We start from the raw sequence: 18,666 nt of genomic DNA on the forward strand, positions 1-18,666 counted from the left end.
GACCTTGGTCTTAATCGATATTACCCGTAATGAAAGGAAATAATGATTCGGTTGTAATTTAATGTGATCTCGTATCACTTTTATTTCATTTGTATTAGATTTTATTTTAAAAATGTATAATAGGAATTGCAATGTACTTTTATTATTAAATTATTTGTAATTCCGGAGTTTCCTAAAGACGGTGTCATTCGGAAAGGAGTTCCAATCAAGACAGTGTTTGTCCTTGGGATGCATATCAATGAAGATTCAAGGGACCAAAGGAGTTGGTTTCTGAATATGTAATAGAATATAATATTTTCTATTTTAGGAAAGCCCATACTAGGAAATTTACTTTACTTTATTTGCTTGCTTTATATGTTTGCATGTATTGTTAAATTGCCATAACATCACATGCATTTTTATATATATCATTTTTCGACCGTGTCGATTATAATTATCGTAGTTCACTAATATAGTTCACATAAAAGGTGATAGATAATAAATCGACAAGACCATTCACATATTTAAAATTGATATTAGCCTTTCCAAATAGTCGGACTCATGAATCCCTTTGACATTTGGGGTAGATTCGGTTTCCCGTGGTACTTTCATTTTTCATCAGGTAAGTGGGGTAATAACAAGTTATTACACGCGAAATTTGGTTGGTCTCAACGGGACATGAATACTAGTCTTATGTTCCGAGGCTAGAGATGAACTTAACGTAAGTTCATCGACCGAGAGTTCTAATTGTAGAATCGGTTAAGGAGTTAACCCGCCGAGTTATATTAGTGAGGGATGTATCGGTTTCCCGTGCCCGAGTTAATATGGATTTGGATCTCGGAATCATTTATATAATTGGGTGGAGGTCATTATATAAATGCTAAAACATGCTAAAATGTTTTTCACATATTTACGATGAATGTTGTTTTTCCCATTTTTTTGTTGATTTATATTATGCTTTATCATTTCTCTTATTAATATATGATATCAATTCGATTGTAACACGAATCTCCATTAAACCACTATTACTAACGTCAAAGAATCTCTTTCTGAAAATGAACCGTTTTAATAGGGCATGGACTAGTTTCATAGGAATCGTTCTATTCCATAGAACTCCATAAAAATTGTCCTATGTCATATAAGATTAGCATCTGAAATTCCAAACATACCTATGTATGATTTCTTGTGAAGAAATATGACTAGATGTAATGATTAGTCAAAATATGTTTTCATAATTCTTCTATGCATCCATGGTTCAAAAGACTTATTGCTCAACCTAAACACTTGTCATCAAGCACTCAAGTTAATAAGAACATGACAATGTTAAATTGGTAAATTGTTTTGTCAGAAATTTTGATTGACCAAATACCACTATAGAGTTCATCCTTGTGAAGGATTAACTAGAAATTTATGTGAAGATAAGTCTTCATCAAGTAGAAATTCTTAAAGTGAGTTGGAGGAATAAGAAGTAAGTACCTATCTTAATCGTTAAGGATAGAACTAGATTCGAAAAAGAAGGTGTTAGACACTTAAATAGATACAAACCCAAATAAGTACAGATCTAGGAAGTTGGTCGTGTGACTCCAACATATTCCTTCCTGAATATCTATGACATTAACATTGTATTCTTTCCAATTATCACGTCATGAGTATTTGATACAAATCTGTGAATCAAGTTAGAAATTACCATTCATGATTATAAAATATGGCAAAAGGATGTCAAAACCACCTTTCTAAATGGGTATTTAGAAGAGGATGTGTTCATAACACTATCCAAGGGTTTTGTAAATCCTTAGAATCCTAACATTGAATAATCGTATGACGACTAGCAAGAATAAATTTAGAAATTTACATGAATGGAACTAGGGTAGTTGCCATTTCATCCATGGACATATAAGTGTTATAGTGTACTAATTTTAGTTTTGTATTTAGAAATGTACCTCAATAATTGTTATAATGTACACCAACTCTAAATAAGAATATAATTCAAGTTTTTGTATAAAGCACAAAGGGTTTCCCAATTATGCAATTAAAATAAGCGTTGTGCCCTATCATACCACGATTAAGTTTATGGCGAGACCATAAAAATTAAGGTAATTATATTCAAACTAAAAATAAATGTCATATATACAAGACTCAAGTTGGTGACCCCAAATCATTTCTCAATTCTCGATTGAAAATTGCATTTAGAAAATAGTTTTGACTAGTGTCCCAAACCATTTTATTGGGAATCTCTTGGTGTGTGCGAATCTTGTATTCAAAGCAAAATTATTTCATGACTTCTTTCTAGAAATGGATGATAAATAAAACAAGATGTTCGCCCTATTTACACTTTGAAGTGTATAGTCGAATTCAATTTCAATCAGAGAAGGTTATTACTTTTTCATCTCTTTAACAAACGAACTAGGTAGATACATGGTATCCACTTAATGAGGTAAGAAGATGAATTATTTCAATAGGTTCAATAAATGTTTAAAAGGTATTAAAACCTAGATATTATAAATCCAAAGTATTAGTACTTTGTTAAAACTGGGAACAATAAAGTGAAAACTTTTATATGCACCAAAAGGAGTGTGATATGGTATCACAAGTTCACTTTCATTACGATATGATTGAATCTTTACTATAAAGTTGAAAGTAGTTTATATTACAATTTGTCTAGTATTTATTTAATCCACTAAACAAAACATAGTTAAAGCAATCAAGTACAATTCATATATGATATGATTAGGCATGGTACCTAAGTTGTAGCTTGTTTCGGAAGAAAGCATATGGCATTGTAACCCAACTATCACGAGAACAACAAGTTTGTGGCTCGTGATGTTTGTCTATTAAAGAAAAGAGGATTATTTCTTATAGACAGAGTGGGAGAAAATGTTCAAGAGCAACAAACTGAGAACAAGACGTAGGAAGATGTTGCTTCTTGGTCAAAATCAATAATTATTTCTTTGAAACCTAAAATGGACAGGAGTCATGTTACCTTTTGAAAGTAATAAACCTGTAACTTCTTAAAATGCTTTATCTAGTCTCAACTCCACAAAAGTCCGAAATAAGCATAAACATGAAAATGTTTATTTAGCTTGGTTGGATGGTGGCAAAAGGTTTTGCACGTAACAACAACGCTTCATTGTATTCAGATATGATTTGATATAGTTGGATTTTAAAATCATTTTGCATGAGTTTTGTAAATCGCAACTATCCTAAGGTAGGATACAAACTTAAGAAGAAATCTTAAGTTGAAGTTAAGGAGTTAAATTGTATGTTTTGATCATCTGATAAACCTTTCTCGAGTTGTTGATTATTTTTGTTTATACATGGAGTTTAGTGGGAGTAATGTCGTGTTACTAGTCTTATATGTGAGCAACATATTGATCATTGTGAATGATGAAAGACTTAGGAGAAGAATAATACATCTCTAAGGTATCCAAGCCTATAAAGATAGATTTAAAAAGGATATTAGCATAAAGTTAATATTCTTATGTTAATAAGAATCTTAACGAGGTCAAAAGTATTGAACATGAAGAATTTGAATCCACATGCTTCCGCTGCGAGATAAATTCATTGCGATAAGATGTATTACCATTCTTAAACCTCGTGTACTTGGAGTATAATGAGATGTTACAAATCGAATCTTTAAGGGAAGTCTTTATATAGCCACTTAGTTCATTAGTTAGTACTCAGGAAGTACTAAGGATATGAAGCTAAGCATTTAGAAATGAGATGGTTTTATGTGCAAGGAGTTACACAAAAACCATATTCTAAACTCATAAGGATGACTCGAGAACCATCTTGGCTATAATTTTAAAGGTGGATATCTACTAGAAACGTCCTAGGCAGTTGAACAATGAGATATATAAAACGGAAATTGAATACACTTGCACTAATAAGATATGCAAGAGGGAAGGGATGATATTAGGATTCGGTTTTGTGAATTGGAGGAACTATGGTAGTTCGTTCCAATAACTGAAGGTCCTATCCCCAATCACTATGAGGACAGTGGGAGCTACCCTAAGGCAAGAGAGCCTATGTCTAGATTGGATCTAGACACGTACTCAAGGGTTTTATAATAAAGATTATACATAACAAAGGGAAAAAGTATATAGTAAGGTTAGGGAAGTGCAAGGTGTTGCTAAAACTTGCTAACCAAGGCCTTTTCATAGGCTAAGCATGATAAGTCATGCCATTTCAATTGAGTTGAGATGTATAGTTATATACAATATTAAGTTTGGATTATAGATTATGTAGTAATTGATATGATATCAATTTTACATATGTGATAATGCACTCATCGTTTGAGTTTTATTCAAAACTCTTTTCTTATAATACTTTATTTTCCAAATAGGTTGTCGAGAAAATATTGAACCCTATTAAAGTGAACTGGATTAACATAGTATTCGCCCCTAGTCACTTATATGAGGTGACGTCTCCTAGTGACTAGAATGTGAGTCGATTGATGGCAAGTTCAAGTGCAATAGGGTCATAAGAGATGACTAGTCGATCACATAGGCAGACTGTATGAGACACTCTGTCGGGCAGTGACCGCCTATAGAGTTCTGACAACATTTATATAACCTGGTCGTGGCGAGAGCTACTATAGTATTCTTTTAAGTCGATTTTTTGACTAGAGACTGTTCGCCCAAGTTGGAACAATTTCTTAGTGACTTTATGCTATGCTCTACGACTTTCGTAAATGAGGTCAAATGGGCATCTTTTGGGTCATGATGAACTGTGGGTAAACAAAGGGAATAGTGCGATAGGAATTGTCCACCCCTTGTCAGGTTTATTTGAAATCTCAAGGCCACTCGAGGAGTAGTGAACTGAAAATGCGTGGCCACGCTCGGAAGGTATCTACGATAGATAATTCCGGTCAAACAGTTACTCTCCAGATCGAGGAAACCACTCTTGATATGATCACTTGCAAGAATGACCTGCAAGACACCTTGCATTGAGTGGGAGATTGTAATAGGACAAGAGAATTAGTGATGCACACTTGTTTCGGACCTTTACTTACCTCTTTGCTAAGAGTAGTTTTTGATGTTATAAATATTGTTTTGGTTGGTAGCTTTTGACGATGTGTTTTAACAGGACCACTCTACATAACTTAGCCTCTCCAATAGCCACACTTGGAGGATCCTTGGAGATCCCAACGAGGGAGCTTCTCCACAAGAGCCCTTCTTTATCCAAGCTTGGATGATCTCGCCAATTACCAACCATGATGGATCCCTACCATGCTCTATTTGCTCAACCACATGCACAAGGGTCATACTACCATAGCATTTTGACCCCTCCTTCAAGGCATCAATAAAGAGGTAGGCATGCACTAGGCAAAAGGCAAGAGCCCTTCTCCTAGCCACCTCCGAGACATTAACATCCAACCGGTTGGAGAAAATGTTGAAAAGAGCCAACATATCCACACCATGAGGAGCAAGGAGAAAGTTGACTTGACTTGTTGACAAGCCCAACATTGAACGGAGCTTCTCCTTATAACACAACCGAGTCCGGGGAAGCACCGAAACACTACCCGGCCACCCACCAATGGCACCTACTTCTTCGACAAGAGGACAATTTTCGCCTTTCGGGAAAACGAAATCGTGATGTATCGAATCCCAAAACCGAGAACATGCTTCAAGAAACGAGGATTGCACCTTGACTTGACGAATCACCAACAATTGACCAACTCCCATAACAACGAGTCGATACTTTTCGGGAGGTGACAAATCCCGACACCATTGTCGCAACACATTTTCGAAAGCCTCCATGAATAATTTTTGTGGAAGAAGAAGAAAGGTTTTTGTGGAGATGTTTTTCGTATTTTGGACGATGAAACAATGAAACACAAACGTTCCTATTTATAACAAAACAATCAACGCTTTTTTTTCCGAAAAAATGGGAAGCAGACTTCTATCGCCAGTACCCTCGTGCCTCTTTGGGCTGTTCCTCAGGATCTGCACCTTGAATTGTCCCTTTCAAGTTGTGTTTCTTCCTGACACCTCAAACCTCCCGCCACAGGACTCGTGCCTCTTCGGGCCTATCTAGGATGTTTTGTGTTTTCTCACACTCACATTTCCGTGTTTTCGCGTTTTACGAAATCCGACACGGCTTCAATGACGCAGCTTTAAACATACGGGTTCTTTTCTTCTTTTTTAAGGGGGAAGGGCTAGTCGCCCCGATCCACGACGGATCATTTCCATGTCAGTCGAAACTCTGAAATTTTTTTGCTTTTTCGCATTTCCCACAAAAATCGAAAATTGATAACACGGCGTCAGTTTTCTTCAAAATTTCAAGCTCTCTGATATCCGAGTCTTGATCTCACAAAAAAATCAAATCAAATACGCTCGCAAAAATCTACTTTAAAATTCGCCCATGACAGTTTGAGTTTTGAATTTCTCGAGTTACGAATCAATTCAAGCAAATTTCGATGCAATTTAATTCAAAACACGAGTTAATTGCTCAAATTTCAAATCAATTTCTTTTTGAAATCTAAACGTGACGACTTGTCACGAAATTTTCAAAATATCATTTCAAAATTTCAATTTTAACTTCGAGTCATCGTGGCTAATTTTTGTCCCCATCAAATGCTTTTACGTGTTCACATTTATAAGTACGTGCTACCTGTTGCCTGTTTTCTACACTAACGATGCAAGAACTAGTGCGAAGCAAAGGGAAACTGACAACCAACAGCGCTTCTCCGAAACACAACACAAAAAAGCCAAAAATCACAAATAAACCACAATCCAAAAACACATATATACAAACCGCATCACGTAAAATATAAATATGTACAAACAAGAGTCCAAAACATGGACAGAACACTGCAACTACTTAGCGCCTCCCGTCGGACCAGTCCCGGTCTCACGAGGAGTCGCGGGCAAGGTAGACACCACCTCCTGCTCGATCCCCCTCTCTGGAGAACTCTCCAACGTCTCGTACTCCATCGTGACGCGAAGCTCCTCCGCCGCAGCCAACTGAGTCCTAAAAGAGGCAATCTCCTCATTTCGGCTCCGCAACTCGTCCTCGCGACGCCTCAACTCCTGGTCTCGACTGATGATCCCCAACTTCTGCCCCTGGATCATCGACCTCGCTGTGTCCAACTCAGCACGGACCCGAGCAATTTATGTCGTATCCGCATCACCCTACAAAAAACACAATTCAGATAATTGAGATCTAAAAATGTGAAATGCAAAACAAAAATACGCCAAAAAACTACAAAAAATACCTGTGCGAGTCGAGACTGTTGGAGTTAGTGTCCTCCACAATAGTGCGTTAACATAATAAATCTCATTAATGGAATATCATCAGATATTTATTTATTTGATCCTCGTCAGTTGACTAACGTAAATCGATAACGGTTGGCTGACTAGAGTTTGACGTTATTGTCGTGAGACGGCGGTGATCAACTGACCCCTTTCGGTCACACCTAAAGGAACGAACACCAATTGATAACTAATTAATTGTATGAGATACAATTTGTTTAGTCCCTTGATTTATAGACTAAGAGGTTAGTCGATTATTTTTAGAGAGATTTCGAGTTGCGAACTTGAGGAGCGGCAGTTATTATTTAATTATGCGATAATTGAGTAATAAGTTTTGGGAGACGGGTTTTAGTTAATTAACTGTTATTTTACTAAAATTGTACTAATTGATTAATGTGATTAATATTAGTACGTAAATAATATGTGTAGTGGTACACGTATATTTACGGAGTGAATTGGACGAATTAATTATGGAAGTATTTAAACATGATACGATGTTTAAAATAAAAATTACACGGATTTGTGCGACAAATATAAGAACCAACATGAACCCGTAAATGGTCAAGTGGACCGTGTAAAATAAGAGTAGTGGATGATTACTCACATAATCATTTCACCTTATTTTGTATACTACCATAATTTATCTTATACTAGATTTTACATGTGATGTAAGATAAAAATATAAGACAAAATTGTCCACTACCACACTCCATTCCACCCGCCACTTCCCTTCCCATACACTCCATATATTGTTCATTTATTCACTCTACCTCACTACTTCACTCAACACTTTTGCATGTGAATAATTCTACTACATCTCTCTAAAATAATAATCATCTCTACTAAGCTTGTTAGTAAGAACATAAATAATATTACTAAGACTAGTTAGTAATATTTCTAATAATAATCAAGGGTACAATATTAATAAGTTCTAGTTCAATACTTGTTAATATTTTTGGGTTAGTTCTTGGGTGCAACAAGAAGGAGATCTTCTTATTGAAGATTTGCAAGGAGGATCTTCCATTTGGTTTAAGCTCAAGAACAAGCTAGTAAGGTGAACTAGCTTGTACCCTTTTTACCACAAATTCAATGTAAGGAAATTGTTTTTCCTTATACTTTCTTTTTATGCTTTCATATTAGCATGCATGTTACATAGATCACCTAAATAACAATTTATGAGATAAATTAATTTTATTAGAGAGTCTAATATGGATTTATGATCTTTCAAGTGGTATCAGAGCTTAGGCTTGTAATTTGCATGTTTATTTTAAGCATTTTAATGAATTATGAGATAATTTGTAAAAACTCAAAAATTGTGTTAGAAGAGGTTTTAGCACGAAAGTTTTGGGACATGAATACCTACTGATCTAAAAAGGTTTGTGGAATTGTTTGGTGATTTTTGAAGTTATTTTGCTATTTTTAATGATTTTTGGTAGAAAACCGAGTCAAAATGTCGCATTTTAGTGAAAAATTGACTAAAATTAGTTAAAAGTTGATTCGGTGTATGGATTTTTTATGGTAGTTCATGCATATTTTCTACTGATTTTATGCAAAAAGTTGAAGGTTGGTTCGAAATTTTTGCAAGTTTATTGATTTTATGAGATAAAAGTTGATAAAAGTCAAATTAATTAATCATAATTTCTAAACTTTTGATTCTGCCCATGATAAAGTTATGTACATTTAAGAATATTATTTAAATGTCAGAAGTGATTTTGCATGTGTGGTTTCACTTTGTTTTGATGTTTATTTGTTTTAGTGGTTAAAAACCGATAAATATCGATCTTTTTCTTCACAAAATTTATCCGGAATTTTTGGACAATTTTTCTGACATTTTGGTGTTCTTGGGAGTGTTCCAGAATACTAAAATTTTTTTTTTGAATTGTTTGGGTAATTTTTCAATTATTTTGGATTTTTACTTAAATGTTATGATTTTATCGATTAAATTAGCAAATTATCACCAAATCAAACTAATAATTTATCATAAAATTAGTGAGGACTAATTTTGAGGTTCAAAACAGTTTGGACAATTAGTTTGGACTTAAATGAGATTTAAGAGTTAATTATTGATTTTTACATGTTAAAAATCGATTAAATCCACAAAAACCGAGATGGATACCAGTGAATGATAGATAGGGCGATGTTGGCATCATTTTTACATCATTTTAAGCATATTTATTTAAGTTGAATGAATGATTGTCATTTATTTAAAGTATTTATCTTATTGTACCTAGTATGGCCTAGTTAATTTTAATCGTTATTACCCGAAATGAATGGGAATATCGATTTGTTTGTAATTAAATACGATCTCGTATCGTCGGTTTGTAATTAATTAATAGTTTTATTTTATTTTATTAATTAATGTATAATAGGAATAACTATGTAATTCATTTGTAATAGTTATTTTTATCGGCGTTTCCAAAAGACGGATTACAACGAGACGGAGTCTATTTTTGGAAGGTGTTCCAAATACCACAAGGAAGAGCCACTTATGGAATGAAGAGGCAAGGGACCAAGGAGTTGGTTTCCGAAATGTAATAGACTAGTTTTTATTAACTAGGTGTCCATACTAGGATTTATTCATATGCTTACATGTTTGCTTGTTTTATTTTCGCGCATGCCAAAATCACCATTCACATGCATTTTATTTTCGCGGTTGTCAATTCACGTCATTTACATTCACCGAATTAATTCACTTATAAGGAATTTATGACTAAATTGAGAAGATCTCTCACATAACTAAAATTGAGATTAGCCTTACCAATTAGTAACACCTATGAATCTCTTGTTCATTAGAGCCACGCTCGCCCAAGCGGGGTGGTCTCTTTTTACCTTGGGTAAGTAGGGTGGTAAACGGTTATCACACGCTAAAATTGGTTGGACTCAACGGGATATAAGACGGTCTTGTGTTCCGGGGCTAGTAGATGAATTTGAGGAAATTCGTCGACCAAGAGTTCTAGAGGTAGAATTAGTCAACGTGACTTACCGAATTTAAGCAATTATGGATTTTTCGCCCAAGCGATGCTCTTTTTTGTTTAATATTTGGGTCTTTGAATCATTTATATAATTTAGTGGGATGTTATTATATAAATGCTAAAACTTGCTAAACATGTTTTTACAAGTAATTTTTTAAAATAATGAATGTTAATTTTTCCTTTTTCTTGTAGCATTTAATTCGCAATGGCAACTTCATCAACTCCATCGACTACTTCACTAGGCAAAGATTCATGGCTAAGATCCGTAATGGACAAATGTATTTTAAAAGATGACGGTAGTAACTTTCTTGAATGGGAATCCAACATCAAAAGTGCCGCGTCGTCCGACAATGTGCTTACTTACTTGACCGATGCTCCTCCAATCGAGCCCGGTGCAAGAGCTTCATCGGCGGTGCGGACCGCCTATGCTAACTATGTGAGGATGTTGAATGATATCAAGAATGTGTTGATATGGTCAATATCCCCAAAGCTCAAGCTATCATGCATTTCTTTTAATGCGTATGAGATTTTCACTCATATGATCACTATGTTTTCACAAACACCAAAAGTCCGTCAATACGATGCGACGGCACGGTTCTTTGAAGCTAAGCTTGAGAGGGGCCAAAAGGTTGGTCCCCATGTACTCAAAATGGTCGAATATGTTGACATCCTAGAGCGTCTAGGGTGTAAGATTCCTAAGACTCTTGTGGTGGATCGTATCCTCCACTCACTCCCCACCAAGTTTGCCCACTTTAGGGTAAACTACAACATGAATAACATGGATAAGAGTTACCATGAAATTCATGCACTCCTCACCCAAGCGGAGAGGGATATGGAGGCTAGTGGGAGCGAAAAAGGGGCTGTTTTAACCATGAAGTTTAAGAACATGTCCCTTGGAGTCAAGAAAGGAAAAGGGAAAGAAAAGTCCCAATTCAAGAAATCGTCAAAGAAAAATGACAATGGAAAGGGGAAAGCCGTTGAGAATGGCAATCCTAAGGCAAAAAGTGTCAAGCTCTCTGAGGCCGAATGTTTCCATTGTAATGGGAAGGGGCATTATAGGAGGAGTTGTCCCAAATACTTGGAGGATCTCAAGGAAGGGCGTGTGACGCCTATTGGTATGATTTCCTCTCTCTATGTGATAGACGTTAATTATGCTTGTACTTCCACTTGGGTACTTGATACCGGATGTGGCTCTCACCTTTGTAACCATTTGCAGGGTTTAAGGGACGTGCAAGCACTAGCAAAAGGTGATGTGGATCTCCGCATGGGCAATGGAGCTAGAGTAGCCGCCGTTTCCGTGGGGACCTATGTGATCACTTTAGCTAGTGGTTTAGAGTTGTATTTAAATAAGTGTTATTTTGTACTAACTTTAACTAAGAACATGATCTCCATTTCCGCGTTAGACGCGGAAGGCTTTTGTTTTATGATTAAGGACAAGTGTTGTACTTTTTCTTTTAATGATGTGGTTTATGGCAAGGCCATTTCAATTGGAGGCATTTATGTTTTAAATGATGTTAATGACGTTTATCATGTGGAAACTAAAAAGCTCAAAAAGGGTGATCCAAACGAATCCTACCTTTGGCATTGTCGTTTAGGCCACATAAACGAAAGACACATTAAGAGACTTGCTTCATCAAAAGTGCTCAAACCATTTGGTTTCAAATCTTATGGTACATGCGAGTCTTGCCTTTTAGGAAAGATGACTCGTGCACCTTTTGCGGGAAAAGGGACACGAGCTAGTGAGGTTTTGGCTCTCATACATACGGATGTGTGTGGACCATTAACCATCACCGCTAGAGGAGGTTTTCACTACTTCATTACTTTTACTGATGACTTAAGTAGATATGGGTATGTCTACTTAATGAAGAACAAGAGTGAAGCCTTTGACAAGTTCAAAGAGTTCCAAAAAGAAGTAGAGAACCAATTGGATAAAAAGATAAAGACCCTACGGTCCGACCGTGGTGGTGAATATCTAAATATTGAATTTGATTCACACCTAAAAGATTGTGGTATAGTATCACAATGGCCTCCTCCTGGCACACCGCAATTAAATGGTGTGGCCGAAAGGAGAAACCGAACTTTACTTGATATGGTTCGGTCAATGATGAGTCTAACTGAGCTTCCTAGTTCATATTGGGGTTTTGCTGTCTTGTTTGCAGTATTTTCACTAAATCGAAGCCCGGCTAAAGCGGCCGATAAGACTCCATATGAGATATGGACAGGGAAAGTCCCTCATTTGTCATTCACGCGTATTTGGGGTTGCGAAGCGTACGTTAAGATCAAGTCTGATAATAAGCTTGCACCTAGGTCTGACAAATGTCTTTTTGTAGGATATCCAAGGGAAACACGTGGCTATTACTTCTACAATAAACACGATAACAAAGTGTTTGTGGCTCGTGATGCTGTCTTCCTAGAAAAGGAGTTTATTTCTAGGAGACAGAGTGGGAGAAAATTTGAACTTGAAGAAGTTCGAGAGCCACAAACCGAGAATGAGGTAGAGGAGAACGTGGAGGATAGCATTCCCTCTTCCTCTGAAACGGTAATTATTTCTAGAAAGTCAAGTAGGATTTCTAATCCACCTGATCGCTAACTTGGTAACATCGAAGAGGATGGTGTTTTGTTACTTCTTGAAAGTAATGAACCCACTACCTATAAATCGGCCATGTCTAGTCCCGACTCCTCGCTTTGGCTAGAAGCCATGCGGTCCGAAATGGATTCCATGTACGAGAACCAAGTATGGGACTTGGTGGATTTACCTGAGGGAGTGCGACCCCTTCGGTGTAAATGGATATATAAAATTAAGCTCGGCGTGGATAAACATGTGGATGTTTATAAAGCTAGATTGGTGGCAAAAGGTTTCACCCAAGTTCATGGTTTACACTATAACGAAACCTTCGCTCCTGTCGCTATGCTTGGGTCCATTAGGATAATCTTAGCGGTTGCCGCATTTCATGATTATGAGATTTGGCAAATGGATGTCAAAACCTCCTTCTTGAATGGGATTCTAGAAGAAGAGGTGTACATGATACAACCTGAAGGTTTTGTGGATACATCTAACCCTAAGAAGGTGTGTAAGCTTAAAAAGTCCATCTATGGTCTTAAGCAAGCATCTAGGAGTTGGAATCATCGCTTTGATCAGGTTATTAAACAATACGGTTTCACTAGAAGTGTGGAAGAACCGTGTTTATACATGAAGTTTAGTGGGAGTAAGGTTGCATTCCTTGTTCTATATGTGGATGACATATTGCTCATTGGGAATGATGTTCCATCACTCACTTCCGTTAAGGAGTGGCTAGGGAAACACTTCCAAATGAAGGACTTGGGAGAGGCACAATGAATCTTAGGTATCCGGATCTATAGGGATAGGTCCAAGAGGATACTAGCATTGAGTCAAGAAGCTTATATTGACAAAGTTCTTGACCGGTTCAATATGAAAGACTCCAAGAGAGGATTTCTACCTATGGGCCAAGGGATTACTTTGAGCAAGTCACAGTCTCTCTCACCCCTAAGGAAATTGAACACATGAAGACCGTCCCTTATGCTTCCGCTGTTAGGTCTATCATGTATGCTATGATTTGCACTCGTCCCGACGTTGCGTATGCCTTGAGCATGACAAGTCGGTATCAAGCCAATCCTGGTGAGAGTCACTGGATAGCCGTAAAGAACATCCTTAAGGACTTGAGAAGGACTAAGGATTCGTTCTTAGTGTTTGGAGGAGAAACTAAGTTGCGTGTAAGAGGTTACACGGACACAAGTTTCCAAACCGATCGGGATGACATGAAATCCCAATCCGGCTATGTGTTTATGCTAAATGGAGGAGCATTTCTTGGAAGAGCTTCAAGGAAAGTGTTACTGCGGATTCTACAACAGAGGCTGAGTACCTTGCAGCGTCTGAGGCTGTGAAGAAAGCTGTTTGGATTAGGCAATTCATGGAGGGGCTAGGAGTAGTCCATTCCGCCAAAGATCCTATCACTCTATATTGTGATAACAGTGGAGCTGTTTTTCAAGCTAAAGATCCTAAGTCTAGTAACAAATCTAGACACATTGAAAGGAAATACCATGTAATTAGAGATTATGTGAAAAGGAAGGAAATTGACATTTGTAAGGTTGGGACAGATGATAATATTGCTGATCCTTTAACCAAGCCTTTATCAAAGGCTAAGCATGATGGTCATGTCGTCGCTATGGAATTGAGACGAGTACCAGATTTTCTTTAGATTATTGATATGTAATAATTGGATAGTTTATCTTTTATTATATATATATGATAATCACATTCATTGTTTTCGTATTCATTCTTTTATGAATCTTTTATTTAGTCTGACTAAATTTTAATACCTTGTTTATCTGAAGAAGTTATGGAGACAATGTTGAACACTATTCAAGTGAATAAGATGAACATTGTATTTTGTCCCTAGTCACTTAATGAGGTGACGTCTCGGATTGACTAGATTGTAAGTCGATTGATGGTTGTTCAACACCATAAGGTCATATGTGATGACTGGTCGATTACATAGGCAGAGTGTGTGACACTTTGGCGGACAGTGACCATTTAGAGAGTCCCTAATTTCTATTATAGACGCCTGGTCGTGGCGGGGATCTCTAAGATGTTCTAATGAGTCAATTATTTTGACTGGAGACTATTATCTGAGCAAGTGCAGTTTCCAAGTGACTTTGGTTTTTGTCCTAGGTCGTGCCGTGAAAGGAGGCCAAAAGGGCATTTACTAGGTCATGGTGAGCTGTATTGTGCAAAAGGATAGATAGGGCATACATGAATTGTCCACCCACGTTGGGTAACTATATCTCAAGAACACTCGAGGAGTTAATGACTATAAATGCCTGGCCACGCTCGTAAGTAATCTGTGAGAGATTTTTCCGGTCAGGTAGTCACACTCCCGATCGAGAAAACCACTCGCGATGTGTTCATGTGCAAGTGCGGTCTGAAAGACACCTTGCATTGAGTGGGAGATTAAAACGGACAAGAGAATTGGTAGCGCACACCTTGTGTCGGACAAGTGGGAGATTGTTGGAGTTAGTGTCCTCCACAATAGTGCGTTAACATAATAAATCTCATTAATGGAATATCATTATATATTTATTTATTTGATCCTCGTCAGTTGATTAACGTAAATCGATAACGGTTGGCTGACTAGAGTTTGACGTTATTGTCGTGAGACGGCGGTGATCAACTGACCCCTTTCGGTCACACCTAAAGGAACGAACCCCAATTGATAACTAATTAATTGTATGAGATACAATTTGTTTAGTCCCTTGATTTATAGACTAAGAGGTTAGTCGATTATTTTTAGAGAGATTTTGAGTTGCGAACTTGAGGAGCGGCAGTTATTATTTAATTATGCGATAATTGAGTAATAAGTTTTGGGAGACGGGTTTTAGTTAATTAACTGTTAATTTACTAAAATTGTACTAATTGATTAATGTGATTAATATTAGTACGTAAATAATATGTGTAGTGGTACACGTATATTTACGGAGTGAATTGGACGAATTAATTATGGAAGTATTTAGACATGATACGATGTTTAAAATAAAAATTACACGGATTTGTGCGACAAATATAAGAACCAACAAGGACCCGTAAATGGTCAAGTGGACCGTGTAAAATAAGAGTAGTGGGTGATTACTCACATAATCATTTCACCTTATTTTGTATACTACCATAATTTATCTTATACTAGATTTTGTATGTAATGTAAGATAAAAATATAAGACAAAATTGTCCACTACCACACTCCATTCCACCCGCCACTTCCCTTCCCATACACTCCATATATTGTTCATTTATTCACTCTACCTCACTACTTCACTCAACACTTTTGCATGTGAATAATTCTACTACATCTCTCTAAAATAATAATCATCTCTACTAAGCTTGTTAGTAATAACATAAATAATATTACTAAGACTAGTTAGTAATATTTCTAATAATAATCAAGGGTACAATATTAATAAGTTCTAGTTCAATACTTGTTAATATTTTTGGGTTAGTTCTTGGGTGCAACAAGAAGGAGATCTTCTTATTGAAGATTTGCGAGGAGGATCTTCCATTTGGTTTAAGCTGAAGAACAAACTAGTAAGGTGAACTAGCTTGTGCCCTTTTTACCACAAATTCAATGTAAGGAAATTGTTTTTCTTATACTTTCTTTTTATGCTTTCATATTAGCATGCATGTTACATAGATCACCTAAATAACAATTTATGAGATAAATTAATTTTATTAGAGAGTCTAAAATGGATCTATGATCTTTCAGAGACTCCCTCGCAGCCAGGTCGCCTGCAAGTATCCTCCACCGGTTAGCCATCCGCCACAAAGCCTGATGACTTGCGGTCGACACCTACAACCAAGAAGGTCATTCAATACAATGCAAGACAAAACATAAATGAGGAGGAGCTTTCAAATCAGAAACTCACCTTCAGAACAATTACCCTCCACTTCATGCCAGACTCGGTCACCTCCGTGACCGCAGGCTCTAGCAGGTGCACTTGTAGCTCCTCATTCCCCGGCCCCTGAAAGATGGTCTGTGTGAGGAAAACTGGGGGCTGGGTCCTCATCAACGCATCAACCCCCTACAATTTGGGTCCGCATCGAAGGTAATAAACCCTTATATCAAAAAAGGGAAATGAAAACAAAGAACAGAGGAAAACATACCTCAATCGGGTACCAGGCAAGCCTCGACAACCGGAAGGAGTCGCCATCCGCAACAACAGCTCCTCACCTCCGTGACCGTGAAGGTGCTCCTCAACCTCGTCGGGCGTCGACTCCTGGAACAACAACCTAGGCGAATCGACCGGCACCACGAAAGTCTTTGTGATGCACTGACGAACTAAACGCTCCCCCAAGTATTAAGCCGGCTCGATCGCCATCTCGACGTACAAACGCTGGAAACTGCGAGGTCGCAAACGCTCCCCGACAGCGGCCGTCACGTCTGTGTAGTGCTCCCAAGGCCACCCGGCAAACTGCACGCAAGGAAGGACTAATCAACTAACTAGGGGCTTTCTAGGCTACCCAGTCATCTTATCTCTATCTATTTCTACAAAACAAAAGGTTTAAGAGACAACAACTTACGTCAACAACTCGGAGGGCATTCACTTGACGCCTGCAGTCCTCGTAAGTTGACTTAGGCGACTTCTTCCGAGCCATCATCCAAGCCCTCACAGTGGGGTAGGTCGACAGAACACCACCAGTAGTCCCCGGGCGCAGAGGGACGAAGTAAGCGTACAACCAAGCCTGTGATAAAACACAACAACCATAAATCAGCCAATTTTTCAAAATTGCCAAACTCAAAATCAAAACCAAAATCAAACTCAAAAGAAAAAACTACAACAATGCTCGTACGTCCAAGATAAGGTTGGGACCGACCAAAGCAGAAGAACTACCACCCCCCATCACCTCCGGGCGCACCGCAGCGTGCAAGTACCGGGCAAAACTCGCCAAAGTCAGCGTAACCCAATAAAAATGACCCAAAGTGTCGAGGTCAGCAAGAAGAGGAAGTACTTTGGTCGACAAGTGCTCACCCTTGTCACCAAAGTACGTGGTACCCAAGAAGTACCACAACCACAACCGCGCCTCCTACGCGTCAGCTCTACCCTCAGCCTCCGGACCCGCAAACGGCGCCGGAGCGTAGCCCACTGCTCTCTCCCTGAAGTCATCCCTCACATACGTGTTCGCGATCAAATAAGGAGAGATGTCGGAACGTGCAAGAAAAACACTTCCAATCAAACCCATAACCGCAGGGGAAGATCACACGCTCTCTGGCGTCTCCGGGAACTCAACAGGCGTCTCGCCACATGGGAGGCCTGATATCATGGCAAAGTCCTCTAATGTCACACCGACCTCCCCAAACTCCATATGGAACGACGATGTCGTGTCCCAGTAAACGTCTAACATGGCGCGGATCAGACGCAGGTCCGACCTAATCGAAGCCCTGTGAATATCCCGCCAAGCAGCCACCAACGGCCCCAAAGTCGACCTCTCTATAAACGCCCTCGTACCGGCTCGGTGAACGTCATAGAAAACCAGACAAGTGGAGAAACCTGAGAAAGTCCTCATGGTACCAATCTTCTGAGATTGGGAAACAAACAACATCAGAACCTCTATTCAGGTCTGAAGTGTCAAAAACGACAAAAACTCGACAAAACGGTAAAACTTACCAAGCCCTCGTGTGCACAGTAGGAGAGGTGAGTGTCTAGCCGGAGCAACAACTGGCCACCGTCGAAACCCTCAGCCCAAACAGGCGCCGCCCGCAGGTTCATCCCCCGTGGGGCCGTAACCCCTCTAGCCTCCCAACCCGCGACGTGAGCGTCGTCCTCAACCGTCTCCACCCTCCGTCTCTTCTGTCCACGAGACTCCACACGACGGGGAGGAGGCCTCTTAACGACCCTAACGACGTTCTGCAACTCCCGTCTAGTTGGCCGAGGACCCCTCTTCCGAATAATACTTA

This window comes from Silene latifolia, chromosome X, assembly GCF_048544455.1.
Source record: "Silene latifolia isolate original U9 population chromosome X, ASM4854445v1, whole genome shotgun sequence".
Taxonomy (NCBI): Eukaryota; Viridiplantae; Streptophyta; class Magnoliopsida; order Caryophyllales; family Caryophyllaceae; genus Silene; species Silene latifolia.